Source organism: Saccostrea echinata, unplaced genomic scaffold (genome assembly GCF_033153115.1).
Source record: "Saccostrea echinata isolate AGI-Se365-2 ecotype Australia unplaced genomic scaffold, CSIRO_AGI_Sech_v1 ptg000050l, whole genome shotgun sequence".
In the NCBI taxonomy this organism is placed as follows: Eukaryota; Metazoa; Mollusca; class Bivalvia; order Ostreida; family Ostreidae; genus Saccostrea; species Saccostrea echinata.
Window position 1 is genome coordinate 2,886,721 of NW_026889799.1, and position 26,224 is coordinate 2,912,944.

A 26,224-nucleotide genomic window follows, 5' to 3' on the forward strand; every position below is an offset into this window, starting at 1 on the left:
AAACTGAACAAAATGCAAAATGAAAAAGCTAAGTCAAGGTAAAAAAAATGGACACATTTGAATAGTTCTCACAATATATCATTGTGTGAATTTAGATAAAGATATCTTGAATACTAAGTATTTCCTTTGAAAATCAGCTGAATGTTAAATTCAAGTGTAGTAAAGTCAATATCATAGGGAAAGTCAGACTTTCAGAGGATTGTTGGAAACATGCATTAAATTATAATTATTTCTGATTTAATTGTAATACTATTTTGTTTAGTTTTGAGGATAGGGGAATCATATTCAACATTTTCTATTATATTGTCAATTTCTATCAGAGCCTTCCTATTTGTGGATTTTTTTATGCACTGTACAGCAAATACCTGACCATCCTTAGATTTATTTGCAACTTTTATGAGCCTATATAGCAGGCAACACATGTTTTTTCTTGGAACACTCTAGATAAACATACGTATGTACAAGTAAATATTTTTTGGAAAGAATTTTCAGCATAATGTCATGAACCACAGAAAGCATACAAAATAATGCAACATCCGCTTAATAAGTATATTTGGCTTCGTATTCTTAATTACTAGGATAATTTGAATTGCAATATCAATTACATTCAAGTTTCCACAAATTTATAGTCCATGAATAAGAGACTAGGCAATATTATTCACCAGAGTGGGACCAGTGCATAAACATAGATTTGTAAAGTCTTAAATAAATTGGTCTCATACCTTCCACTGCAGTGAAAGAATATATTTCCCGTCCTCATTTTGTATGAAAATTAAATCAAAGTAAATTAAAGTTCATAAAATTTAATACCCCTGTACATATATACAATATAATATGACCTTTAAATTTCTCCTTCATCAGCCATGTTGAGGCTGTGATATAGATGGCTACTACTTGAAGGGTACAGACTCCATTCAGTTGCAAAATATTTGGTGATTTCCTTTTCTAAATGAAATAATTTTGGGAATTTTAAAAGTGCATGATTTTGGATATCATGCAACCTGAAAATGTTTGAAAGTTGTATAAAATCTTACTTGACCATGACATTTTTTATTTCTAAGTAAATATGTCATGCATTGGATTGTTTTTCTTGTAATTCTAGCAGGGATATACCCACTGCAATTCAATCAAGGGTGCAAAGAGATTTTCCTCTGGTAAATTGTATTCTATACATCCTCAGAGGCTGAAGCAGCAAGCTAAACTTGTAATACAAGATTTGTTTGTATAGCAAGCCAGCTGGTGTAATTTAGTATACATGTACTATGTACAGCTTGAGCTGAAGGTAAAATATTGTGATGTCACAAGGCATATAGTTAAAAAGCACTGGGGCCTTCTGCACACATGTATGGAATACAACACAGAGTAAATCCCCTACACCCTTGATTCAGCCTCAAGGTGTATGGAATACAATCCAGGGTAAATCCCTGTACACTCTTGACTAAAAGTATATTATATGCTTCTAACATACTGTCTAAATCTTAAATGTAGCATACTTTCAACAAGTAATTGATTAATTAATTTCCTGATAATTTGATTATATTGATTAATTTGACAGTTTTGCACTGAAGGTCATGTCTAAATTGTCCAAAAACTAGGAGGAACCGGTGATTTGAGGGTTTATTTCATGGTTTTGAATAACTACATGTATTCATGAGTCTTTTCTCATTTCATAATAAAAATCAGGGACCTTTATTAGGAGGGGGTTGGGGGGGGGCGCCAACTCCCCTGTTATAACCAAAATTATTCGTATAAAGATTAAGAAATTTTTATTTTGTTGTTGCTAAATATTGCATTTATAATTTGTGTCCCAGGCCCTTAATCTTTAGACACCCTTCTGGATCCGCCACTGCCCTACAGTTACTGAGTTATATAGATTATGTATGTAGGGTCTTTTGTTGTTAAAATGACTTGTCCCACCCTAAAATGGCCAAAATAAGTACCTTTGCCATCATACTTTGCAACTGTCCCACTCTAAAAGTCATAAATATTGCCTGCATATTACAAGATTTTCACTTTTCAGAAATGTGCTGGTTACCGGAAGTTCACAAGAACCAGTTAAGCGAAGGTAACACCCCTACAACATGAACATGAACTGATCACTGAGACTGCATTGCGTATGAAAGACAGTTTTGTAAGTATTTGTAAGCTTTAAAGTATAAAAATCTTCTCTTGTTACTTTTGAAGATGGAAATTTAGAAGATGCTTGAAGTTCATCGTATGTACTGTGAACTTTGGAAAGTTGTCACTTAGTTGAGAAAATTCGAACTAGGTCAGTTGTATGTGTCAATTTTTCGGAACGATAATCTTTATAGTGCCCGTTTTATTCATTTTTTATACACGTACAATGAACACAGTTGGGCCTGCATTACAGTCTATCCTTGTTTGGGATTGGGAAACACAGAAAAGTTACAGTGTCTGTTTAAGGGTTTTTGGTCAACTTGTAACCAGACTCGTATGATCATATCTAGGTCAGATCTCCTCCTACAAGTAAGAGCCTCGGTTAAACGTCCCTACGCTCCTTATATACCTCGGAGCGCCAAGTCAAAAGTATATCGCCGTGAACCTCTAGCATGTTGAGTAGATCAGATCAAACCCAATAGGTCAACTCATATTAATGAAACAAAATTCAACTCGTAACCAGGAGAATTGTTACAAGCTGACTCCCCTATATAAATTGATGACAACTCATAACTTAACAATATTAACAACTTATTACCTCTTCTGAGGTCAACATGGTGAAATACGGACCCAAGACTTGGTCTACGAGGTGAGCTGACCTGACCATATATAGAACGTTCTATCATTAAAATGATAAATGTCCTACGGACCCTGTTTAACGATAGAATGCATTCCGTGTATTGTCCATGTAGCAAAGAAAATACGGGAGATAACTCTAACTTTGTGCATTTACTATGAAATATCCCGAGAGTTCTGAATGTCAACATGGTGTGTAAATTTGAAACGAGTAAAAAATGTTGGTGAAAAAGTGTTGAATTCTTCCATTATATGGATTAAATTTTTAGATGAAAGGTATTTACAGTCTCAAAAGGTTTTTTATGATTAATTTGACTGTTATTTTCAATGCAACTTCATTAATTTTCTCCAAAATCATTTCGGAGCGATTCTGCAATTTTCTGCTATATTATTGGTATATGGGAGGGATTCTAACTGTAGTGAGGGCCTGTCCCAAGACACAGTTAGATTATTCTAATTAACCTGACCAAGGCCACGTAGTGGCCGAGGTCATGTCTGGTTAGCAAGTCGGTCGTGTCAAGGGTCCTTCTTTTCACCATGTGGAACTCATATGGGGTATCAATTGTTTTATTATACCGATAAGAAAATTATATATTATACACTTGAGTGCATGATATTGCATTACATTACCAATGTTTTTTTGAATGGGATCTTGATTCGCTAGTGAAGTTGTTTTATGCTGACTTCTGCAAGTCATGTTAATTTTTGCATCATGATTTACTGATTAAAACAATTTTTGATTGACAGTAACATGCATTAAATTGTTATGCCCTGTTCACACGGAGAGTTTAATTCGCAGTAAATTAATGCGAAGTAAATAATGTGAATTAAAATAATGCAAATTAAATTGTGTTCACACGACAGCTAATGCGAAGTAAACTAATGGGAATTAAAATTTTATTTCTACAGTAAGGCTATTCAGTAAGGCTATTATGATGTCATTTTCAAATCACGTCGCCTTATGCGCAGCAAACCCATATTACATTCTGTCATAGTCTCTATGCACATTTCAGTGATTAACATAATTTTTCTTTGTTTTCCACTAAAAAATAGCATAAGTATCCACATCTGTCCACAGACATGTGGCATGTGACTTAATTGTGCCATTACGCATGCGTCAAAATTTAATTCGAATTAGCTTCGCTTAGCGTTCACACGGAGCTAATGCGAAGTAATTTAATATGCAGTTAATTAATTTGAATTAAACTAATTCGCATTAAATTCCCTGTGCGAATGCGATTCAAATTTAATTTGCAGTAACTTATGTTTAATTTGAATTAAACTCTCCATGTGAACAGGGCATTATAATTGAAGTGAACTTTTACTGAGCAAAATGAAAATCTGGCGCAGAATTTTACTATAAAGAAGAGCCATGTCTGCATTTCCTGGAATTGTAACAAAATTTTCAAATGAATAAACAAATAAATTTTTTGACTTATAGGCCCTAGATCTGTTGTATTCCGTATCATAAACAGACAATGCAAATTTTATAACACACTTTTTTAACGTATAATCATTATTCTATGCATTAAGTCAGGGATCTATATACTAACGGGATAGGCATCTCCTTCAGTACCATGTTTACTCGCCCAAAACACTACAAGTTTTTCAAACTATGTTTATTCTCAGTAAAAAATTTGTTTTCCGATAAATGTAATCTGTTCTTTTTGTTTATTGGAATGGATATTTAATAAATTTTAAAGTATACGTTGTAAAATAATCTAAATGTAAAGCAAATTACCACCAAATTTTGCAATTCTCGGCCGATCAGGGGCATGTGTTGATTTAACATGTTTAAGTGATTCAAATTAAGAGATAATTATGGGATATTCCAAATTATTGACTCAACGAAATTGAGCCTATGATATTTTCTGAAAGAAGAACAGAGGCCAGTATATATATATAATTATAATAGTAACTTGATCCGAAGAGCTGTATCATGTCAAGTTGACATGCACGGATCATCAGATCAAATGAGTTTGATCTGATGATCCGCGCCTGTCAACGAGACGTAATACGGGTCTCAGGATCAAGTTACTGTTATAATGATAAATTTATTATATACCCCTTTACAACTAGCAAAATATAATAAAAGGAAACTTTTAGGATCAATTACATAACTTTTATCCGTTAAGCAAACCATTTTATCAAGGAACTTTTTGATCTGTGAGAATAAAAACAGCATTTATCTGTGTCAACTCAAAACCATATATGTTTGTATGTTAACATGTTAAGATTTGAATTGCCTTGGGTACGACTTGACTACGGCCATATGACATTGGGTGGCAGGGGATAGTTTCATACTATAGTACGCGCTGTCAAATTTCTTTAAAAACTGAGATATCCCCTGAATGATGTGATATTTTATGTAGAAAAATGAATAGAATAATTATGGGATACATGTACTAGTGCAGTGTAGCAGAGCTTGCTCAGAAAAATGATGTGCATCATGTAGATGTCACTCTGATGCTTAGCATATATAGAGTTGTAAATGCGAAACTAAGACATTTGGTCAGTCGCAGAGGAAATTCAGCTGAAAAGCAGTGGTGTGCATCTCAGAGGGAAGGTGAATGGCCCCAGATCAATTGGTGAATTTTCATTAGGGCATGCATTGTTCTACAGAATACTGGGTGTTTTATCCTGCTCGCTCGGGAATGGGATGGGCTGTATAGGTGCGACAGCAGCCCAAATCTTGGAAAAACAAGCCAAAATCTTTGGAGACCTCCAAGTGCATTTTCGGTACATGTGCACTTTAATATGTAGGTTACATGTTATACATTGACACATTTTTTGAGCTATAGATATATGAAGTGCAATTAATTAGCACCCAAGAAACTGCCCCAAACTATCTGTTTTTATTGACCTCATGCATATGCCTACCCCCTCGGCACATGTTTGGCATTGAAAAGAAAAATTATCCCCTGCCACCTTGATAACAGAATGTGGAAATAAATTTTCTGTTTTTAGAACTTCATGGAGATTTGTCATCTATTACAGAAAGTATTTAGAATAAAATATATTTAAACCAAAATCATTTTTTAATGCCAACTTTTAGAGATCAAAGAGCGAGCCTAGATAATTAATTAGAATTTGTTAGTATGGTATTTCATTGTACATTTAAGGTCATTCCAAGTTTTTTCAATGTTTAGCGTCCGCGTGTGCCTTGGTTTTTTGACATCCCTTAACCCCCCCCCCCCCAAAAAAAAAAAAAAAAAAAACCAAACAAACAAAATCAGGAGTCCTGAAATTGTTTATTCTGGTCGATTCACTGAATTCTGTCAATTTCTCTAAGTATTTGTCTACAATATGCCATATTTGGAATATTTTAAGCATTTAATACTTTGATTTTGCTGAAGAATAAATATTTCTACGAGAAAAATAGATTAATGGAATCATATTCTTTGAATGACATCATTTTTATGGCTATAATGACTTGTGTTTTACTTTTTGGTTTGTGTGTTTTTTGCGAATAGGTAGGGAAGTATTTGAGAGATGGGTGGATGCTAAACATAGAAAAAACTTGGAATGGCCTAAGGTAATATTTTCCATATGCCTCAATTTCATAAATCTGTGGTGCAGCCATGCAAAATGACGATATTTTGGAGTTAGGAACCACATCAGAGGAAAAGCTTGTTGCTTAGCCAGTGGATGTCAATATGTTGATTGGTGGCTCTGATTTTATTAGGTCACCTGAGTCACTCAGGTGACCTATTGCTACATGTATCTGTTTTCATCCGTCGTGCGGGTGTGCGTCTTGCGTAAACTTTTTACATTTTCAACTTCTTCTCAAGAACCACCGGGCCAATTTCAACCAAACTTGCAACAAAGTATCCTTGGGTAAAGGTAATTCAAGTGTGTTCAAATGAAGTGCCACACCGTCTTCCAAGGGGAGATAACTAAGAATTAGTGAAAAATTAATGGCATCTTTTAAAAATCTTCTTCTCAAGAACCACTGGACCAGGTAAGATGAAACTTATGTTTCTAAGTTTCTATGCATATTAGAAAATAAAACTTATAGGAAAAAATCTAAATTGGGGACAGATTAGAACTTAATTTATGAGTTGTTACTGAATATTAGACTAATTATTTCGATGATCATGATCATCCTATTTTTCTTGCTTTTGGGCAACAAATTAAGGTTCTATCAGTTTATTTTATACTCTATGGATCCTCTATGGATTATTGTTTTATACTCACGTGACCGTTAAGGCCCTTGGGCCTCTTGTTATATGATACATCATGGATATCATTTAATTTTGATGACGAATACCAAGAGTGCAGACTGCAATGAACTTACAAACTAGAAAATCAGGCTTTCTTGCATTTTGTGGGGTCAGCCAAATGGCACAGTGCACATTTTACACTAATACAGTGGCTATACAAGCTATAATTTGGGTCCATTAAAATTGAATTTGTATTTTTTTTTATTTGTTTACCGAATAAAATTATGAAAATGTTGTAAATCACACTTGAAATTGAACATGTGATTTAGATGGCAAATCATAATTATTGATTTTCGTTTGTGTCGGCATCCCGGTTAAAGTTTTAGGAGCAAGTCCATTCCCCAAGTAACTATAAGCCGTACCTGGACCCAACTTACATGGATGATGCATCTAGGGATGGACAATACTAGACTTGCTTCAGATACTGGATCTGACCTAAATTTTTTTAGATGAGTGACCAGGTTAAAGTTTTTGGAGCAAGTCCATGCATTTCCAAGTAACTAAGCCCTACCTGGACCAAAGTTGCATGGAGGATGCACCTAGGGATGGACACTACCAGACTTGCTTTGGATGCTGGATCTAACCTTTATTTTCCAGATGAGTAATTATTAGCCTTACCAGAACCAAACTAGCATGGAATGATGTATCTAAAGATGGACACAAGAAGACTTGCTTTTGATGCTGAATCTGACCTACATTTTTCAGATATGTGACCAGAGTAATGTCTTTGGAGTAGCTCTATCACTATATGACATGTTATGACTAAACTTGCATGGATGACGAAACTAGGGATGGACACTACCAGACATGCTATGGATGCTGGAACTGACCTACATTTTCTTTATGAGTAAACAGTTTAAGTTTAAAGTTTTTGGAGCAGGTCTATTCCCATGCAACTATAAGTCCTACTTTAACCAAACTTGCATTGATAATTGATCGCGCACAATATTGGTACAAGATTTACCTTACTTATAGATACACATGTACCATTCATTGAGCTTTGTAATCTTTGATTACCTATGTTTATATGTTGATAAAAAAAACTCAATAAACAGTTAACTCTTTTGTAAAAAGTATCACTAGTCAACCAAGAAACTTGTTTTCCCTTAGATCCAACACAAGTTTTGGTGGTCATTTGATTACAGGCAAAGAATTGATTAAAATTTAAAAAAAATCTTCTAATATTTGGTCAATAAAATATTTCAGGGGGGATCATTTCAATGACGAAACAAAAGGTTAACAATGGTTTTCAAAAGGGTGTCAATTTCATTTGTTACCCTCCAAAACAGGCACCATTTATATAGTATGTTATGAATTAAAGCTTTTGTATTCCCTGATCACATCTGTTTTCAGAGAAGACGAATGTCACCTTCGTCAGAAGCAGATTTTACTGCCAGGTTGGCTTTGACCAAAAAGGTTTTGAGATCAAATTTATATCAGACTATAAAAGTAAGTTTATATTATTAATTTAATCTCAACATCTGTGGTTTTGTTTTGTAAAGTGGATGGATGTAGAAAGAATGATAACATTGCTTGAATTTCATATTTTTTCATTACATGATTATAATTTTATATGCTCTTAATTTATAGTTTTGTGCAAAAAAGTTAAAATCCAGATTAATCTGTATTTAAATTTAAGTTTGTATATTTTTTCCAAAAAATATTTTTTGTATAATTTTTAACATAAATGATGTTTAAACAAATTGGAAATACTGGGGCTGATTTTAGAGCAATCCCCTAGTTACAATATGATGTCACACAAAGACACATTTAGCAGAAGACTTATACCTGGAAAATAAGATCTCAGAATCTGAATTGATAAATTTTTTTGTAATATTTTGTGTCTATAAGTAAGTCTTTTATTGAACCTATTTGACCAAAGTGAGCATCGTGGCCCATGGGCCTCTTGTTTGAAGACAGTTTTAATTTTTAAAAGGTGATGTTGAATCTAAATGCTTTGATGTTTTAGACATCCAAATGGCTAGCTCAGATGTGGAAGTGGAATCGGACCCTTTTAGTTGGGAATTCAATGGAAATTCATTTGACAGTGATGATGATGATGAGATTAATTCAGGTAATATATATAAATATAATTATACAAGTTGCACTACCCAGTCTGCTGTTAAGCTAATTTCATGATATCATAATGTCATAAAGAGGGATTTAATATTTATCATGTTTATTCACATGTTTTTGGACACAAACTATTTTTTGAGGCGCATCCCTAACAGCGATGTGGCCTCATTGCAGTCGACCCCCATTTCTTTCTTTTCAATTACTGCGGCGACGAAGGACTCCACAATATTGATTCTAAATACGCCATTGAAAATAGAGCAAATGCATATTGACAAGTTGGTGATATTCATTGTCTATTTTAAATACCAAATAACATAAAATCTCACATATATATCTTGTTTATACTTTGAAAGCAACAAAGATAACAAAAAAGAAACAATTACAAAACAAAACAAAAATAGAGAAAGAGAGAAAACAACAACAAACAAACATGTGCTATGCGGAGTAAGATCTATTTACATCACAACAGCTCTTGCCATAAATTATGAGGCCTTGTAATACGACATTGCTTGTACGAATATCTGAGAAAAATATACAATAATTTTATTTTATAAAACATCACTAACAGTAGGAACAAGATGGTTGTTTTTATAGAAATAGAAGGGATATCATTTTTTTTCACTTGATGAAACGAATAGTAAGATGTTCAACTGAATAAATTTTTACAACAAGGGCAACCTTTCGCAGTCAAGACGAACTCTAAAAAACGGCGTGAACTCCGAAAACGAAGTCTTTGGCTCCATCATGCATTGCGGCAAAATGGCGTCCGATGTAAACAAACGATGGATTGTCGTTCGCTTTCTTCAAATATACGGCTGCATAATGGCTGTATTTAGTGCATTGTGACTTTACTTTAATTTTTGTTGAATGGATAATTATATTTATGAAATTATTTTGTGGATATTGACTTATTTATTGCTTCAAACTCTTGCATAGTAGTAAATTGGATTATACGACATCGAATTCAATACTGCCGGTAAGAATTATTTTCTTATTTGATTTATTGTCTCCTTGATTCAAATTTTATGTTGTTCCTACGATATCTAGGTGCTTTTACTTGTTTTTGAAGACACCCAGCTTGTATGTATTTTAATTAGAAAATGCGCATTTTTCACTACGGAGCAGAGATATTCACAGGTTTATATTTGGAAGACATGTTGTGACCTTAATTTCTAGAAGAGTGGTTTTTAAAGATTTCATTTTGATAGCTAATAGTTTTAAAAATGTTTTCATAATAATATCTGTTCGTATGTGATAAAAAAAAATTGGTAAATAACCATGGTAAGAACTTACGCGTTCAATTCAGATGTCATACACAAATAAAAATACCGGAATGCTAATATACGTGTAAAAATCAGTCAAGTTTTTAACAGTTACAATATGTATTGTCCCATTTTGCATATATATCCCTTTTATTATGCATATTTACTTCTCAAACGTATCATTTTCTCTGTAATTGACCTGACTTCAAACGTCAACTTTGAAAGTAAATATCTCCTTTTTTGCAAATAAAATCAAAAATCTGACAAATACGATCTCTTCCGAAGTCTTTTATTTAGCATTTCTGAGTACTGGCATAATTGCCATACTTTCCAAAACTTTGCACGGACAGTTTTTGTAGACCCATCATTTTTGCCGAAAAATCGCTATTTTTTGTGCGTGTGCGCATGCGCAGACTCTATTTTCGGAGTCTTTTTCAGTCTCAATTTCTTACTTCCGGAAAAGCAAAGCTGTTTTTGGAGTTCGTCTAGACTGTTTTGGGAAAAAAATTCCACGAGGAAGGGTGACACGAAACGGTGAAATGATCGATTTTTGGTAAAATGTCAGTTGAGTATGATAAAATATCTGATAAAAAATTGCAATGACAGTGGATTTCAATTTATAGGTTTACTAATACCATATAAACATAGACTTTTTGAGTTAATTTTATCGAAAATATTGGAGGAAACGTGTTTCATAGTATACCGTATACCACTCCTGATTGTTATTTTTTTTTCAGTCCGAATTACATGAACATTTCATGTATCCCACTATGGTTTACCTATTATGTCATTTTGATTGATAAAACTAGTCTAAGACAAAGTATTGATATTTAAAAAAAAAATGCTCATAATGAAAGAAACGGAAAAAATTCAGATATGAAATTATATAGAATTATTCAATAATCATTCATTTCTAAATTCTCGTTCATTATTTCATCTTTCTACTATGTTTATAATGAAAGAATAAAAAAAAAATAAAAGTATAATTAAAATCAATTATAGATTAATTTAAATATCAATGAATTATAATTGATATATCAGACTATCTTTAAAAAAATGTTTGTTTGCCCTCTTCCGACCGACTAAAAAAATGCCACGACTCGAAATCTTTTTTTAACCTCAAAGAAATGATATTTTTAATTTTTATTTTTATTCCTGATTTTTTTTCGTTCCCTCAAGATGTATGTCGATTTTTTCTGAGTAAAAGAATTTGAGTTTTCTACCTTCAGTGCGATGCGTCTCTCAGGCCTTCAGGCCTTTGATTTTATGTAATGCCACCATCAGTATCAATACTTCATAAAGATAGGCTTCACCCAGTCTGACTATTAAGCTAGATTTATAATAAGGTTACGAACAAGGATATATTTTCATCAAGGAGCAGTGGTCTAGCTTCCATTTGGTGCAGTGTCTCCTAAATTGTGCACATCATTGAAGAACCATTTATAAAATTTTCAAATCAATCAGCCAGAACATTAATTGTTATAGCAAACATGCTTAAAATGAATTTATATGCTTACATTGAAGTGATTTCCTTCCCCATAGATTTAAAAGTGTTGTAAATGGAAAGTTTATGTTTATAAAGAATTAAATATTTTGGTCCCCGGCTCTTTGCTATTGTAAGCATGTTTTACTGTATTACTCCCTGTTGTTTGAATAATTAATTTATCTTTATTTTGTGTGATGCCATTTTAACCATTTCTACTAGTGTTGTCAACGAGTACCTGGTTAACCGGTTAATCGGCAAACAATGCAAGTATCAGATAGTAAAACTGCTACTCAGTTACTCGGATATATAGACAAAAGTAGAAAAGAAATGTTATTTTGTTCAGAAATGAATGTACACCTCTACCATTTTATTAACCGTTATTTAACGTTAGACTTGATCTAGCGTTTCACAAACATGACCGATTTGTTTTGATAACACTTAGTTTTCACAGTTTATCTAATTGATGGCTTTGATTGCCAAGCAGTATACAATGTAGAAAACCTGCGTTAATTATAATTACCTCACTTATACTGTGTTAGTCCGCAGTACAGGATTAATTTTAAACAAGATGCCTCCACAGGCATCAAAAGCATAGATTCCGAAATGTTTTAAAAGAATTTAAATCCGAAAGGTGTAAAATATGTAAAATGAAATTAACATACACAGAAACGAAACTAAAGTAAGTTTATATTTAGGACATCCGCAGAAATTGCCAACTATTACAGGATATTCAAGAACAAATTCATTTAGAAGCTTTAATTTGTCTTTGTGTAATTAAAAATAAATAAATGAAATGCATCTACAGTGCATTTGCGTTTGATATTGGCCAGTATGTAAATGTTAAACATGGAAATTGTAATGACGTTACATATATTACAGTTATTATTGAATACATACCATGAGCAAGGATGTTTAAAGGTCTAAAAAAAAATCCATCCGTGTAACCGTTTACTTGATTGGAAAAGTAAGCGAGTAACCGGTTACTAAAAATTGTCCGATTTGACAACACTTATAAGTATCAACACATAATCATAAGATTGGATGCTGCTCAGTTCGGATTGCCAGAGTCATTTTTATGACATAATTGAAGACATATTACTGGCATTTTGTTTTTCTCACATTACTTGAATTCTTGGTTGCCTACAACAAAAATATTTAAATTGATATTTTTAACAGAGATTTAATTTGCAAATTTAAAAATAATGTTACAGTAATTAAGAACTGGAATTAGTATAAAAGTAAGAAGAACTGGTATACATTGCTAACACAATGAAGCATCGGCAAAGTATTGAAATTATGAAGAATAAGAATCAGAGTGAAATGTATTGAGCATGGATATGAAAAGAAGTGACATACTGTAATGAATGAGATTGAGTGGCCTCTTGCTTTTACTTAAGGATTTTCCAAAACACTGATTGATTTGTATTTGAGAATAAATTGTAGGATTCTTATGAGATCCAAATCCAATTTAAAAGCTTCATCAAATTAAAGACAGACTGATTTATATGTCAAAAGAATGTGAAATGGCATTTCATTTTGAAATAAAAACATGATTTCAACTCAGAAAAACCGATGGGGTACAAAGTAAACAAACTGGAGTGACATACCTAGATTCTCTCTAATGGTTAATACATGTATGTTAATTTGGGATGATTATTTTGATTCCATATTTCTTCTATGATATGCATTGTAGATAAGTCTACTAAACATGTTTTATAGAGTTCACTACCCCAGGAGGTTAAATATTATGATTAGATATTATATCGTGTTTTTTGTTTTGTTTGTTTGTTTGTTTGGCGAGGGGGGGGGGTTGCTGTTTACCAATCTCCTATGCAGAGTAGTCGTTCGTTCCTCTCTCAGACCTCTGCAATGGGCTCGCGTCAAGATTTTTGACATAACGTAAAAAACATAATATTTCAAGGATTATTTCTTTATTATTACTTTCATTCTGAATGAAATATATTCATGTTACAGACATACATTTTTAGGGAAAAAAATATAAATTTTTGCTATTTTCTATTCAGGGATATACTTTCATTGTTTATAATACTAGTTGAGCCATATATAATTTATCCATAGTAGGAACAAGTTGATGATGAATTTACTGCAAAGGAAATGTAGTTTGTTTTAACATTGCCAAATCACTCATTGTGTTCATAGTTAAGTGCTAGGTATTGCAAATTAAAAATCCTATTACAATACCTTGGATACATTGCAATATTAAATTTTGTATTGAAATATATTACAATATAACATTATTTCTATCTTTTGTATTTTTTTTCTTTTTTCATCAAAGACAAAACATGTAGTATATTTTTTTTTTCCTTCATTCCATAGCAACATTGATGTGAAGCCAGCAATTTTTTTCATGCTACGTACAGTATCTAATAATCTCTGCATTAGTCACATACCTCAGTATTTGTGTCGACGTTTTGAGTTTCTATCTTTAACTTTAAAATTTATCACGCAGATGTAGTGAATTTCCGTGTCAGAGGACAATAATTGCACACGTAGTGATTTTCCTTCCCAGAGTATATTATTTACAAACACATGTAGTGAGTTTCAGGGCTCGACATTAACGCTTGTCCGCTTGTCCGGTACCAGTAAAAAAAAAATTACGGACAAGTGAATATTGCTGGGCACTTGTCCGATTAGACAAGTGCATTTTAATATAAAGGAGTCTCTAAATAATTAAAAAAAACGACCGTTGAAAGTTAATCGGTAGTTTCAAGACGGAAGCTGTACATAAAAACCGGACTTCGATCCTGATAGCGATCGCTATTAATTGAGTTCACATTCGATCGGGATCGAAGTTCACTAATTGCATACTACTGAAAAGGCATGGAACTTACAAACTTAACGAAGTTTGGTTCACTTGTGGACATTTATGTTGTTGTCAGACCAGAAAGACTACCCCGGTAGATAAAATTTCGTTTTATGTGTTTGTTGTATTTATCAATAACATCACGAATCAATCAAGCACATGTCATGTGTAAAGGAGTTTTAGTTTTCCAGTTGACAGTATTAGATATTTATTGAATTTTTTTTCGGACAAGTGAAGATGAAGTTCGGACAAGTAAATGTCTTGGTCACTTGTCCGAATGGACAAGTAGGAAAAAAAGTTAATGTCGAGCCCTGAGTTTCCTTGTCAGAGTACATTATTTACACATATGTAGTGAGTTTCCTTGCCAGAGTATATTATTTACACACATGTAGTGAGTTTCCTTGTCTGTTTAAAATTATCACACACATGTAGTGAGTTTCCTTGCCAGAGTACATTATTTACACAGATGTAGTGAGTTTCCTTGCCAAAGTACATTATTTGCACACATGTAGTGAGTTTCCTTGCCAGGGTAAATTATTTACACTCATGTAGTGAGTTTCCTTGCCAGAGTATATTATTTACACACACGTAGTGAGTTTCCTTGTCTGTTTAAAATTATCACACACATGTAGTGAGTTTCCTTGCCAGAGTACATTATTTGCACACATGTAGTTAGTTTCCTTGCCAGAGTACATTATTTACACACATGTAGTGAGTTTCCATGCCAGAGTACATTATTAACACACATGTAGTGAGTTTCCTTGCCAGAGTGCATTATTTACCCACATGTAGTGAGTTTCCCTGTCTGTATACATTTATCACACAGATGTTGTGAGTTTCCTTGCATTGGTTTATTTTCATTTTCGATCAATGTTTGGAATCAGCTTCTAGTGTTTCAATGTTATCTATTATAATCAGACACCAGATTTCTACTTTACAAAGCATGATTTTGAAATTTTAAATTCAAAAGTAATGAGAATCTTTTATCAAGTATATTTTTAGAATCTACACACCTAGCTTAATTAAAAATCAAAACAAAAAATAGGGGTTAATGTGCTTCTCTTGGCGCTATTGAGCATTTAGTTTGACTTTTTTGCACTGTAAATACGTCTTACACATAAATCAATTTTTAAAGTTTTTCCTCCAATATTTTTTTCAAATAAATTATGGGAACAAACACAGTCTTATTTCACCTTGAATATATAGGTGTATAAAAATTTGTGACAACAAAAAATTTTCAAATTACTTCGCAAGTTCAATTATTTGACCTTTTTGCACTCAGAAAATATTTTTCTGGCATTAAAAAATTTATCAAGCAATGAAATATCTTGAAAGTAATGACATTTTACTGAATTTAAGAAGAATGGTTAAAAGTATTTTATATATTCAGAAAAGAAAATTAAAAGTGGGGGTCTGTGATGTTAATTTTTAGATATTACCAAAATAGTGCTAATTTTAAGCTTAATTTAAATTACGGCTATTTTTTTCTGGATTTTCACAATATATTTGCTATACTTATCAAATATAATGATAGAATTCATGATATTTTATTTGATATATAATTTAGGACCAGCATAAAACAATTCATGGCTCAGAATAACTCTGTGTGTAGGCTTTAAATACTTTGAAAGAGAAAGAAATGATCATTTTCTTCTAAAAAAAAATCTTCCGCCACAAAATATACTGTATGTGTCCATAAAATAGTGTATTCAAAATTTAGCGAAATCACTGGGTTTTGAGGTGTTGGCGACATCATGAATTAGCGCTATAAATGTCTGTACCATATATTGTATTTATAAATGATTTCTTAGTGGTATTCATGAATTAGGGCATTGTTGTCTGCGCCAAGGGCCCCCTAAAATATGAAGCCTGCTTTTTTAAGTACACATACGGTAGTTCCTCACTTAATGCTTTTGGTATGGAATTTAATCATGGAGTTTTAACTGAATATATTTTAATTGGTATTGTAGAATCCAAATTTATTGTAAGAACTAAAACATTATGCAGAAGTGGAAATATAGGTTAAGACAAAAATGTACTCAAAAGCTCAGGAGCATTTTACTTCTTCTGGAGAACCACTTAGCAATTTTAATTTGTTTAAATGAATGGTGACCAACTTTTCAAGGAGAAATAGCTATGAAACAGTGAAAATTTGATTCATATAAAAATCTCCTTTTTATAAACCATTGAAACTTATGTGGAAGTGTCCTGACATGGTATAGATTCAAGTTTGCATGTTCAAATCTGACTTAATGGGGTAGGTGGAACCAGTATGGAATCAATATTTTTTTTTACATCAACATATAAAAAAAATGTCATAATAAGATGCGGTCATAACATGGTAGTTTGTTCAATTGTCTTTTTGTAATTAAATAAAAGAAGTGCATCTACAGTGGGGTAGGATAGGGCTACAATGAAGGATTGAAGTTTTTCATTGGAATGTATGTCACAACAGGACATTGATTAGTGATATTAATGTCCTAGATGTTATCCTCAGAAAGTGCTGTACAATTTTTTTCCCAATCATGGTTCCTAGAGGTACCCGTAGAGTGGCACAACAATAGTGGATTAAAGTTTTTTGTGGGAATATAAAGGAAAAAATGTTTAAAATAAAAAAGAAATGGAATTTTTTTTTAAATACAATGTATTTTGTGATAAAGAACAAACAGCAGCATTTTTTTTCTTCCATAACTGGTACCATTGAACAGAGCCATTCCACCAAAAATGTTAATTATTCCTAGTTTGAGAGCATTAATATTTTTCATCAAATTTTGAATTCGTCTATTTTTATGAGGAAAAAATTGTAAAATGCTAAGTTCAAGATCTTTGGGATTGGTATTTTGACTACTTTGTATGGACATTCTCTAAATAGTGCACTGTGCACAAATTTGGTTGAGAATGCACATTTAGTTAAGTATTTTAGTATATCCCTATTCGTTCAAGCTATATATACTGTCCTGTCTGTCCACTTTATTTTGCAAGTCATCTAAATATTTAAGTGGTAGCCGAAGAAATTCATTTTCAGGTGATTGATTAGTTTTTGTAGATGTGTATGAATTTTGATCTCTCCCCTGAAGCTGAGCTGAAGTGAAGTGATAATTCTGTTGAACATGAATTGTTAGATATCAAATGAATTCCAAACTTTAAGACTTTGTTTCAATATGAAGGGATATGTTAAGATTCGAGCATTGATTGGTGTATACAATTAAAAGAATGTCTTTGTGCTTGCATGATGAACTGGGTTGAAAAATTTTGAAAATATTAAATGTTTCCCTCAGCTTGTTGTGATCCTCCTGGACATCCAAGTGTTTTCAACATTGATGAAGATTTTGTCAATCTCTCTCTTGGACCAAACCAAGAAATGATGGTTTTAAGAAGATTATAGGATATGTGATAGAATACGAAGACCCCACCACTGGAGGCAGGCTAATGACTACCCAGTAGATGAGTGTGTTTATGAGGGTGAGTAACTGATTACTTGTTGACACATGTACATGTATCTTTCTTATGAACTAGTAAGTGGATTTACATGTCCTTTTGTTGCATGTAATTAGTATATTATGGCTGAAAACTGTGAAAAGATGTTTTACAAAAGTGATTCTTGAAATTTGTTTTGTTTACAAAACTTGAATTTGTGAATTTTTTCATCAGTGAAGGGATTAAAAAAGGACAAGGAATACAACTTCCACATACAGGCCAAGAATCTTGAAGGTTTTTAAATTAGTGAGTCTAGTGATGTGGTTGGTCCCATAACTCCCAAGCCCAAATACAGTAAGTATATTTGAAAAAAATTATAACATTTTAAAAAACAATTACCATATTGTACTTTATTTTCAATTATTTTTTCTTTCACGTTTTTAAACTTTTATTTTAGCCAAGGTTTTGCCACCTGGTGTACCAGAGGCTGTCAACAATTCTATAACTTATCTGAAATGGGAACCACCTAAACATAATGGTGGCTGTAAAATTACAGGTACTAATTTAAAAGTAGAATAAAAAAAAGGGAAATGTTGATCTCTGTTCAAAACCACATAAACACTGTAGCAGTTGATAATATTGATTATCTTTGTAGACTACCTTGTAGAAGAGAGGTTTAAGGGAACAGAGATGTGGTGTAAGTGTAATGAGTACCCCTGCACTGACCCCTCTTTACTGTCACCGATCTTCCTCAGGACTCGGAGTGGGAGTTTAGAGTTACAGCTGTTAACTTTGCTGGAAACTGTGAGCCCAGTCTGTGCTCACCAGCATACAAAATCCAGGAGAAGATTGGTATGTTGTCAAGTTAATAAATGTATCGTACACTGTTATGGTACTAGAAAAAAGATTTGGAGGTCAAATTAAACCATAATGTGTATTTTCTTCTCAAAGCCCATAATACTCTCACTTTACTGGTCAGGAGCTGAAATTTATGTGAAAGCTTCCTGATGTAATAAAGATTTTAAATTGTTCAAAAAATGGCCTTTGAGGTAGATGGGGCCACAATAGGGGATCAAAGATTTACCTTGAAATATATACATACATTTATGTACTGGTTAAAATCTTTATAAATCCTCTTAAGAACAACTGGACCACAAAAAGTATTTTTAAACCTTCTTGTAGCTTCCTTTTTGTTCAAATCATGGCCAAAGGGAGGAAGGAAGGGGGGGGGGGATAGTGGATTCAGAGACCCTTTAGAGTTAGGATAGGGTCATAATATGAGTTCACAATTTTGCATAAGAAAATTAAGGAGAAAAACTCTTTATAAACATTAAGAAAAGCTTCTTTTACATGGGAAATGTTGTAGCCCATGGGACTCTTCTTTGCATGCATAGTAAAGGCAAAAAGAAAAAAAATAGATAACCCCTATTGTATTCATAAATTTGAATTTTACTTTTTAAGAAAAGTGTTATTTTCCAATTTAATATCTAATTTGAATGTTTTGACAGAGTCTTTTGCAATTGAGCAGGATGAGGAATCACACCAATCATTTGTAAATGAAAGCAGCATTCATGATGTTGTCAATGAGAATGGTAATCTATATTTATGATGTTGTTTGGATGTTACAAATTAAAAGTTAACCCCATAAAAATGAACAGTCTTAAAATGATAATTTCTTTTTTTAGAATTTTAAATAGGACATGATACAGGGCCATTTTTAAGTGATGAAGCAGACGAGTATGATGATGGTAATGATGATGAATCATACCATCCTTCAAGCGATGAAAAAAGCTGTGATGAAGATACCATTAATGATCTTGGTAATAAAGCTGAAAACAGAACTTTCTTAAGCTCAAGTAAGCTTTTCTGATCAAAGTTTGTCCATTGTCCATCTCCAGCGTCATTGTTGTTTCAAATTTTCAGCTCCTTCTCAAGAACCACTGCGTCAATTTCAACCAAACTTGCCACAAAGTATTCTTCGGTGGGGGATTCAAGTTTGTTCACATGAAAGGCATCACCCTATTTTAAGGGGATATAATCAAAAATAAGTGCAAATTTGATGGCATCTTTAAAAAAATCTTCTCCAGAAACAATGGGCAGAGTTGTTTACTTGTACAGATTTTTAGTATTTTCCATGAATCTTCGAGTAAAAAAGTGCTCTACAGATTCACGTTGAAAATATACAGATTTTCCCTAAAGACGGAAAAAATCAGAGTCGTTCCCAAAATTTGCCAATCAGTTTGATAAAGAAGCTTGTTGATTGAAGTGGTCTTATCAAAAATGATCTAAAAACAATATAATTACGGCAAATGTAAAATATGTAAGCAACAGTAGACAGCATACGGTGACTTGCGTAGTTACTGCTTAGTATTTGTATAACAAGGGGCTCTTCATATAAAAATGTCTAATAAGCTGAGTTGCATTTTTACTGACAAACTGCTCAAAATACTGACAACTTCTAGAATACTGACATCAGTTAGAAAAGTTAAACAGGTCTGAGTGGGCCAGAAAAAATATTCTCCAGAACAGCAAAGCCATGACAAGTCATATTAATACAGAAGCATACTCAGGTAATGTAGCTTGAAGTTTTATCAACTAATGACCCCTGGCAGAAGGGTGGGGACACAATGGGGCGTAAGACTTTTACATGGAATTATATAGAAAATGTCTTTAAAGGCCTTCTTCTCAAGAACAGCAAAGCCATGATTTGTTATATTAATACAGGAGTATTTTTCAGGTAGTGTACATTCAAATTTATTCAAATCGTAACATCAAGGGGTAGGATGGGAGAAGTAGTTTCAGGTTTGTTCAAATCATCACCCACAGGGCATAGGGTGGCACCAATTGTATAATTACTCAAACTTTCCAATACTGAACTGATTTCTGCTTTTCTCTTGCAAAAGGGCTCAGGTGTCATGGACCATGGGCCTCTTGTATAAGGTGTTATGTATTACATTGTACAATATGTAGATTGTTTAAAGTGAATTAAAATTCTGGCAGAATTTCTGTCTTGAATTTTAAGTATGACTGTTTCTTTATTACAGTTAAGGATTAATTCCATAAGTTGTTTTTTTCTCCAGACATGATCACAGTCTGATAAATTGACAAAATTCATTTTAAATAAATTACTTTCCTTTGCACACATTAACATGATGTTCATTAGCCAGCATTATAAATTATAAATATCTCCATAAGGAGCTTACATACAGTGTTTCAATCATGCCTAACAGATTGAAGTACGGAAAAACAACTTTCATACCTCTTCATTAGGTTTGAATGGGTAAGATGAGGCCATAATAGGCAATCAAAGCTCTACATAGGAATATATAGGGGGGGGGGGGGGAAATGTGCAGGGCCATTGTGACTTGGGTGAGCCATGTGGCCCATTGGCCTCTTCTATAAAAATAAAGATGAATCCCTTTTGTCAATACATGTACATATATAATAATTTCAGATATGCCCAGTAAGCCTCTCTAATCTGAAATGCAGCAGAAACAAGCTGCACTTGCAAGTGACAGCGAAAAGGACAGTGAATGTGAAGATGATCATCATGATGTCAGCAAAGTTTTACCACAGTCAGAGAAGCGAAAGACCAGGTTTTTAGAGGCCAAAAACATCGTCTGGGAACTATGATAATAAAAAACATTCATGTCTCTTTTGTGAGAAGTTTTGCCAGCAGGCAGTTGATGGTATGCATATCATATAAGCCCATAGCTCTTTAAGTACAAAAAATTGTGAGATTCATTTTTGCATATAGGTTCAGGATGGAGCTGAATATTGAAAAAATATATCCTATAGCAGACAGCTGTTTGCATAATTTAAGCAAGTAATTATTTTTTAACCAAAATTTGTGAAATTTATCGCTCATGACCCATTGTTCATGCAAGGTTTACCTATTTATAATGACACTGCAACAGGCCCATTAGAAACCCCCCTCCCCCCCCCCCCACTTTTTCTGAGTATAGTATTTTGCTATAGTAAAGTATCCTTTATATCCTGGTTGCCCCTCCCCCCCCCCCTTTTTGTTGCAATAAGGTCGGTTCAGTAAATAATGTTTTTTTTTTTTGCTTGTCAGATATTTTTTGAAGTCCCCCCTACTTTTGAAGCCCTTGCTATGGGCTGTAAATTGAAGTTTTAAAAAATCCTTTACTGGTGAACATCTAGCAGGCAAACTAGCAGGCATAAAATTAAATATGAAGATTATGAATAGTAATCAAATTCAAAAGTCCATTAGAATAATCCATATTCGTAGCAGAGCAAACATGGACCTCTAAAATTAATCTTAATTAATGCTTAGCCCTCTAATTGAAGGCTTCTTCATGTTTCAGGCCCATGAAAAGGCAGAGTTAGTCATAAATTAGAATGTTTTATACAGTATTAGCCAGTATACCTTATCATCTTTACTTTTGAACTTCTAGGAGTTCAGCTGCATCAATATGATAATAAATATAGAATTCTTGTGAAAATTTACGATTTTTGTTGCATGGGTCTAGATTTCTAGATCCAGGCGGTTTTGAAATGACCACAGCCTGAGAAATTCATAATACTCAGGTAATAGTCAAAGCCTAGGGCCTTTTGTTGCATTTTAAACACAGGAAGTTATTAACTGCATGATATTTATATTTCTTGCTTGGTTGTCAGCTTTAAGCTTAAAGAGTTGTTGTTTTTTTTATTTCGAAACTTGTATGTTGTTTAATGCACTAAGAAAATGCCACTATATTTTGCACAAATACTGACTGATTGTCCTTGGTTGTTCTGTGAAAATAAACTTATTTTAGATACCTTAAAAATTAACAGCAAGAATTATCTATTAACACTTGGCTTATACATGTGTATCTTATTTCATGTCAGCATTCTTTTTATGTACTTTTTTGTATAGTTGATGCAATTAAATTGTTTCATGCAAACAAACCGTCTTTTTTGTTTGATATTTCAAAATGTTGTAAAACATTTGAGCAAAGGGATAAGAAAACTAAAGGGTGCTGTATGAACTGCATTTCGTAAAAAATCATGGTTTTAGAGACCAACATATTTGAGCAATGGGATTTTTAAATGCTGAATTGGAAAATGAAATGATGAATATGAAATGATAGAATGTTATGCATAAAAAAAAACAATGAAGTGGACTTTCCCCACCAAAGTAATTTCAGTTTTTTGAAGTCATTAAATTGCAAGAATAAATAAGAGGGATCATTATTTTTCCCCTTATTTCAGGTCCGTAGAACGCGGAGGCTACCCCCCCCCCCCTTTTTCTGAATATACTATATCACTATTGTAAATTTTCCTTTGAATGCTGGTTGTGGTGTCATCCACATAAAAAAGAACGAGATGTTATTACATGAACAGTAGTAAAATAATTTGTAATCCTATAAAATTCTTGTAAAAAAATAAACTCTCTAAGATCATAAAAAACATAATGATTGCATTTAAAATTGGGGAACGATTTTCAATTTCTACTTGTCTTACTCAATGCAACAGAAAAAAAAAACCCAAAACGAATATTCTTGACGAAGCAAGTCTTGAATCAACGCACACTCGGCAATTCATTGCCGTCAGCGACGTAAAAGCAGAGGGGAGGGGTAGCTTGGCCCCTCCTTTTTTCAAACTAAAAAGTTTTATTTTTAATTTATTGTGAAAGTGTTCATTAATCCCCCCCCCCCCCCATACACACACTGTTTTGTTATGTATTTAAATGCGGTCATTTTATTGTAAAGAAATTTTTTGGAGGGTTCACAAAAGTTCAACCCACCAATAGGATTTTCGACTTTTTGAAGTTAACCTATTTCTCTTGCTTGCCAAAGATTTTCGGGTATTAAGTTGTATTTTCTGCTCCCCCCCCCCCCCCCCCGACTTTCAAAAACGATGTTACGTGCCTGGCCGTTAATACTTTTAAATCTTTGTCATGACTGTTAATTTATTCTTTTCATTTCATTTGCTTTATTTTAATCTATATACAGATGTTGAAAGCCAATTTTTTATCTTTTAACTTTATCGGATATCCTTTGACAATTTTTTTTTTCTATAGCATACAGATTTCATGCAGACATTGTCATGTATTTTCGACAATTTTTTGGAAAAATTGGTGTTTTTACGGGAAACGCATTCAAAATTTACTGAATGTAGTGATTTTCTTGTATAATATCTTACAAGAGTGTTTATGTACTGAGTTTCCTGTGTGTGTCCTGGTAAAGCCATGTAGTGACTTGTCAACTTCCGGTGTGTGATTGAGCAAAATCACGTGACTAAATGTAGTGACTTTTAGGTGAAAAATCATTTTTTCATTATTTGAATTTTCATCTTTCTGAACCTCATTTGCATATACAAAGACCCATAGAATCACAGTTATGGTCTGTTTATCTTGTTAGCATTGCTGGAACATAGTGTAGTGACTTTCAGGTGTAAAACCTCGTGTAGTGAGAATTGCGGTTGTACACGTATGTGTGTGGGTGTGTGTGTGTGTGTTTTGAGTGTGTGTGTTTGTCTGCCTACCAGCCATAGTTAGAAAGAGAACAACTCCTCAAGAAAGATAAAATAGGTCATTTATTGAACATAAATGAGAAAAAGAAATAGAACTATACATAACAAATAGAAATAATGTTGCGTAAAAGTACATAATATGCCCAATCAAAAAGCATGCAACTAGGCTAACAGTCCTACTAATAAAAAAGGTTGCATAGAACATATTATGCATTTGCTGAATAAATTATGTACAACATGGGAATATTTGGGTTTAAGGACAGATGATACAAACAGAAATATGGATGCCTGGATTGGTATATATTTTTGACCTAATTTGGTTGTAAATGACGTGACTAATAAATTTTTCAAATATTAAGATTTTGTAAACTTTCTATGATGTTCAAAATTCAACCTTTCTGCAACCATCCTTATTAATGTATACATTTTTATTTGTCACTTAAAATCCCATATTTGTGAAAGTTTGAATGAAAAAGTAAAATTTGTTCGGTTAAACTTATTCATTTTACTCATATAAACATAACTTAGGTTATTATTTTCAGGATTTTTTATAAAAGTTTGTATCATCTGTACTTAACTGAAAAATATTTGGACTAGTACATTGAAGGGATTAGAAAAAAAAACAAAACAAAGCATTACATATGACAAAATATGCTATGGGCGTTAATTCGCATAGAACATAACATTCAAAAGAAAATCTGACTGAGTTTGAGGAGGAGGGGAGGGTGTTGGCTTACTGAATCCTGCTTTCTACAAACAGGGAATATAATTGCGCATGGGCATTCCAGTCTATATTGGTATTATATAAATTCCTAAGCTAGCAATATTCATAGGATATATATATATATATATATATATATATATATATATATATATATATATATATATATATATATATATATATATATATATATATATATATATATATATATATATATATATATATATATATATATATATATATATATATATATATATCGTACATCTTGTTTCTTATATTTAATTTTTTTTCTCAAGATTTAATTACTGAAGGATTTCCTGTGAGTATTGTGTATATTATGTTTATTAAGTTTAGCTACATCTCATATTAATTCTTTCAAGAATAAGATTAACATTTATTTTTTTACAAAAAGTATAAACATGAACATTTATGAGTTAATTTTTTCGTTTCTTATTGTTTTAAGAATGTCGATAAAGAGTATATTGCAGATTCAATTGATATTGGAACAACGCACACTAAATCAGGATTTGCCTGCTTTAAAAGGAAATCGAATCAAATATATCATTCAGAAGTAATAACAAATATCGAAGAATCTGTTATACTATTTAGTGAGGAGCGGAAATTCATGGCATTTGGAAAAAAAGCAGTTGAATTATATATAAAATCGAATAAACCAGAAACATTGTGTTTCATCAGAAATTTCAACATGAAAATGAATCTTCCAACACATCAGGTGATTTTTATTCAAGTTCCGTTTTTATGATCATATCTAGATAAAAATATATTTTTATTATTTTTTTTATTTTATATAAAAACGCAATTTTTATACTGTGTCTTTTGTCTGCCGATTTGCAAAGTTCTCTGATTTTCAAAAAATCCTTAATGGGCTCATTTCAACACACTCGTCGCATGAAAAGATGAAGATAAATGAACAAGGATCAGTCTCATAAATGCAGAGAAAATACTTTTGTAGAACACGGTTAA

At 32.6% G+C, this 26,224-nt stretch overlaps 1 long non-coding RNA gene across 3 annotated transcripts; it reads left to right on the forward strand.

Moving 5' to 3' along the window:
- The first annotated feature begins 2,072 nt into the window (after window positions 1-2,072).
- LOC133203327 (uncharacterized) lies at window positions 2,073-22,947 on the forward strand. 3 transcript variants are annotated; one of them, XR_009723391.1, is made up of 9 exons: window positions 2,073-2,131; window positions 8,947-9,051; window positions 17,904-18,087; window positions 18,277-18,396; window positions 18,500-18,598; window positions 18,698-18,894; window positions 19,551-19,634; window positions 19,728-19,862; window positions 21,497-22,947. It is a non-coding gene; the product is annotated as an uncharacterized LOC133203327 (long non-coding RNA). The 3 variants fall into 3 exon arrangements; XR_009723392.1 differs by lacking the exon at window positions 2,073-2,131 and adding an exon at window positions 8,348-8,426 and having other exon boundaries at window positions 18,282-18,396; XR_009723390.1 differs by lacking the exon at window positions 2,073-2,131 and adding an exon at window positions 8,349-8,426.
- Window positions 22,948-26,224: the final 3,277 nt, after the last annotated feature.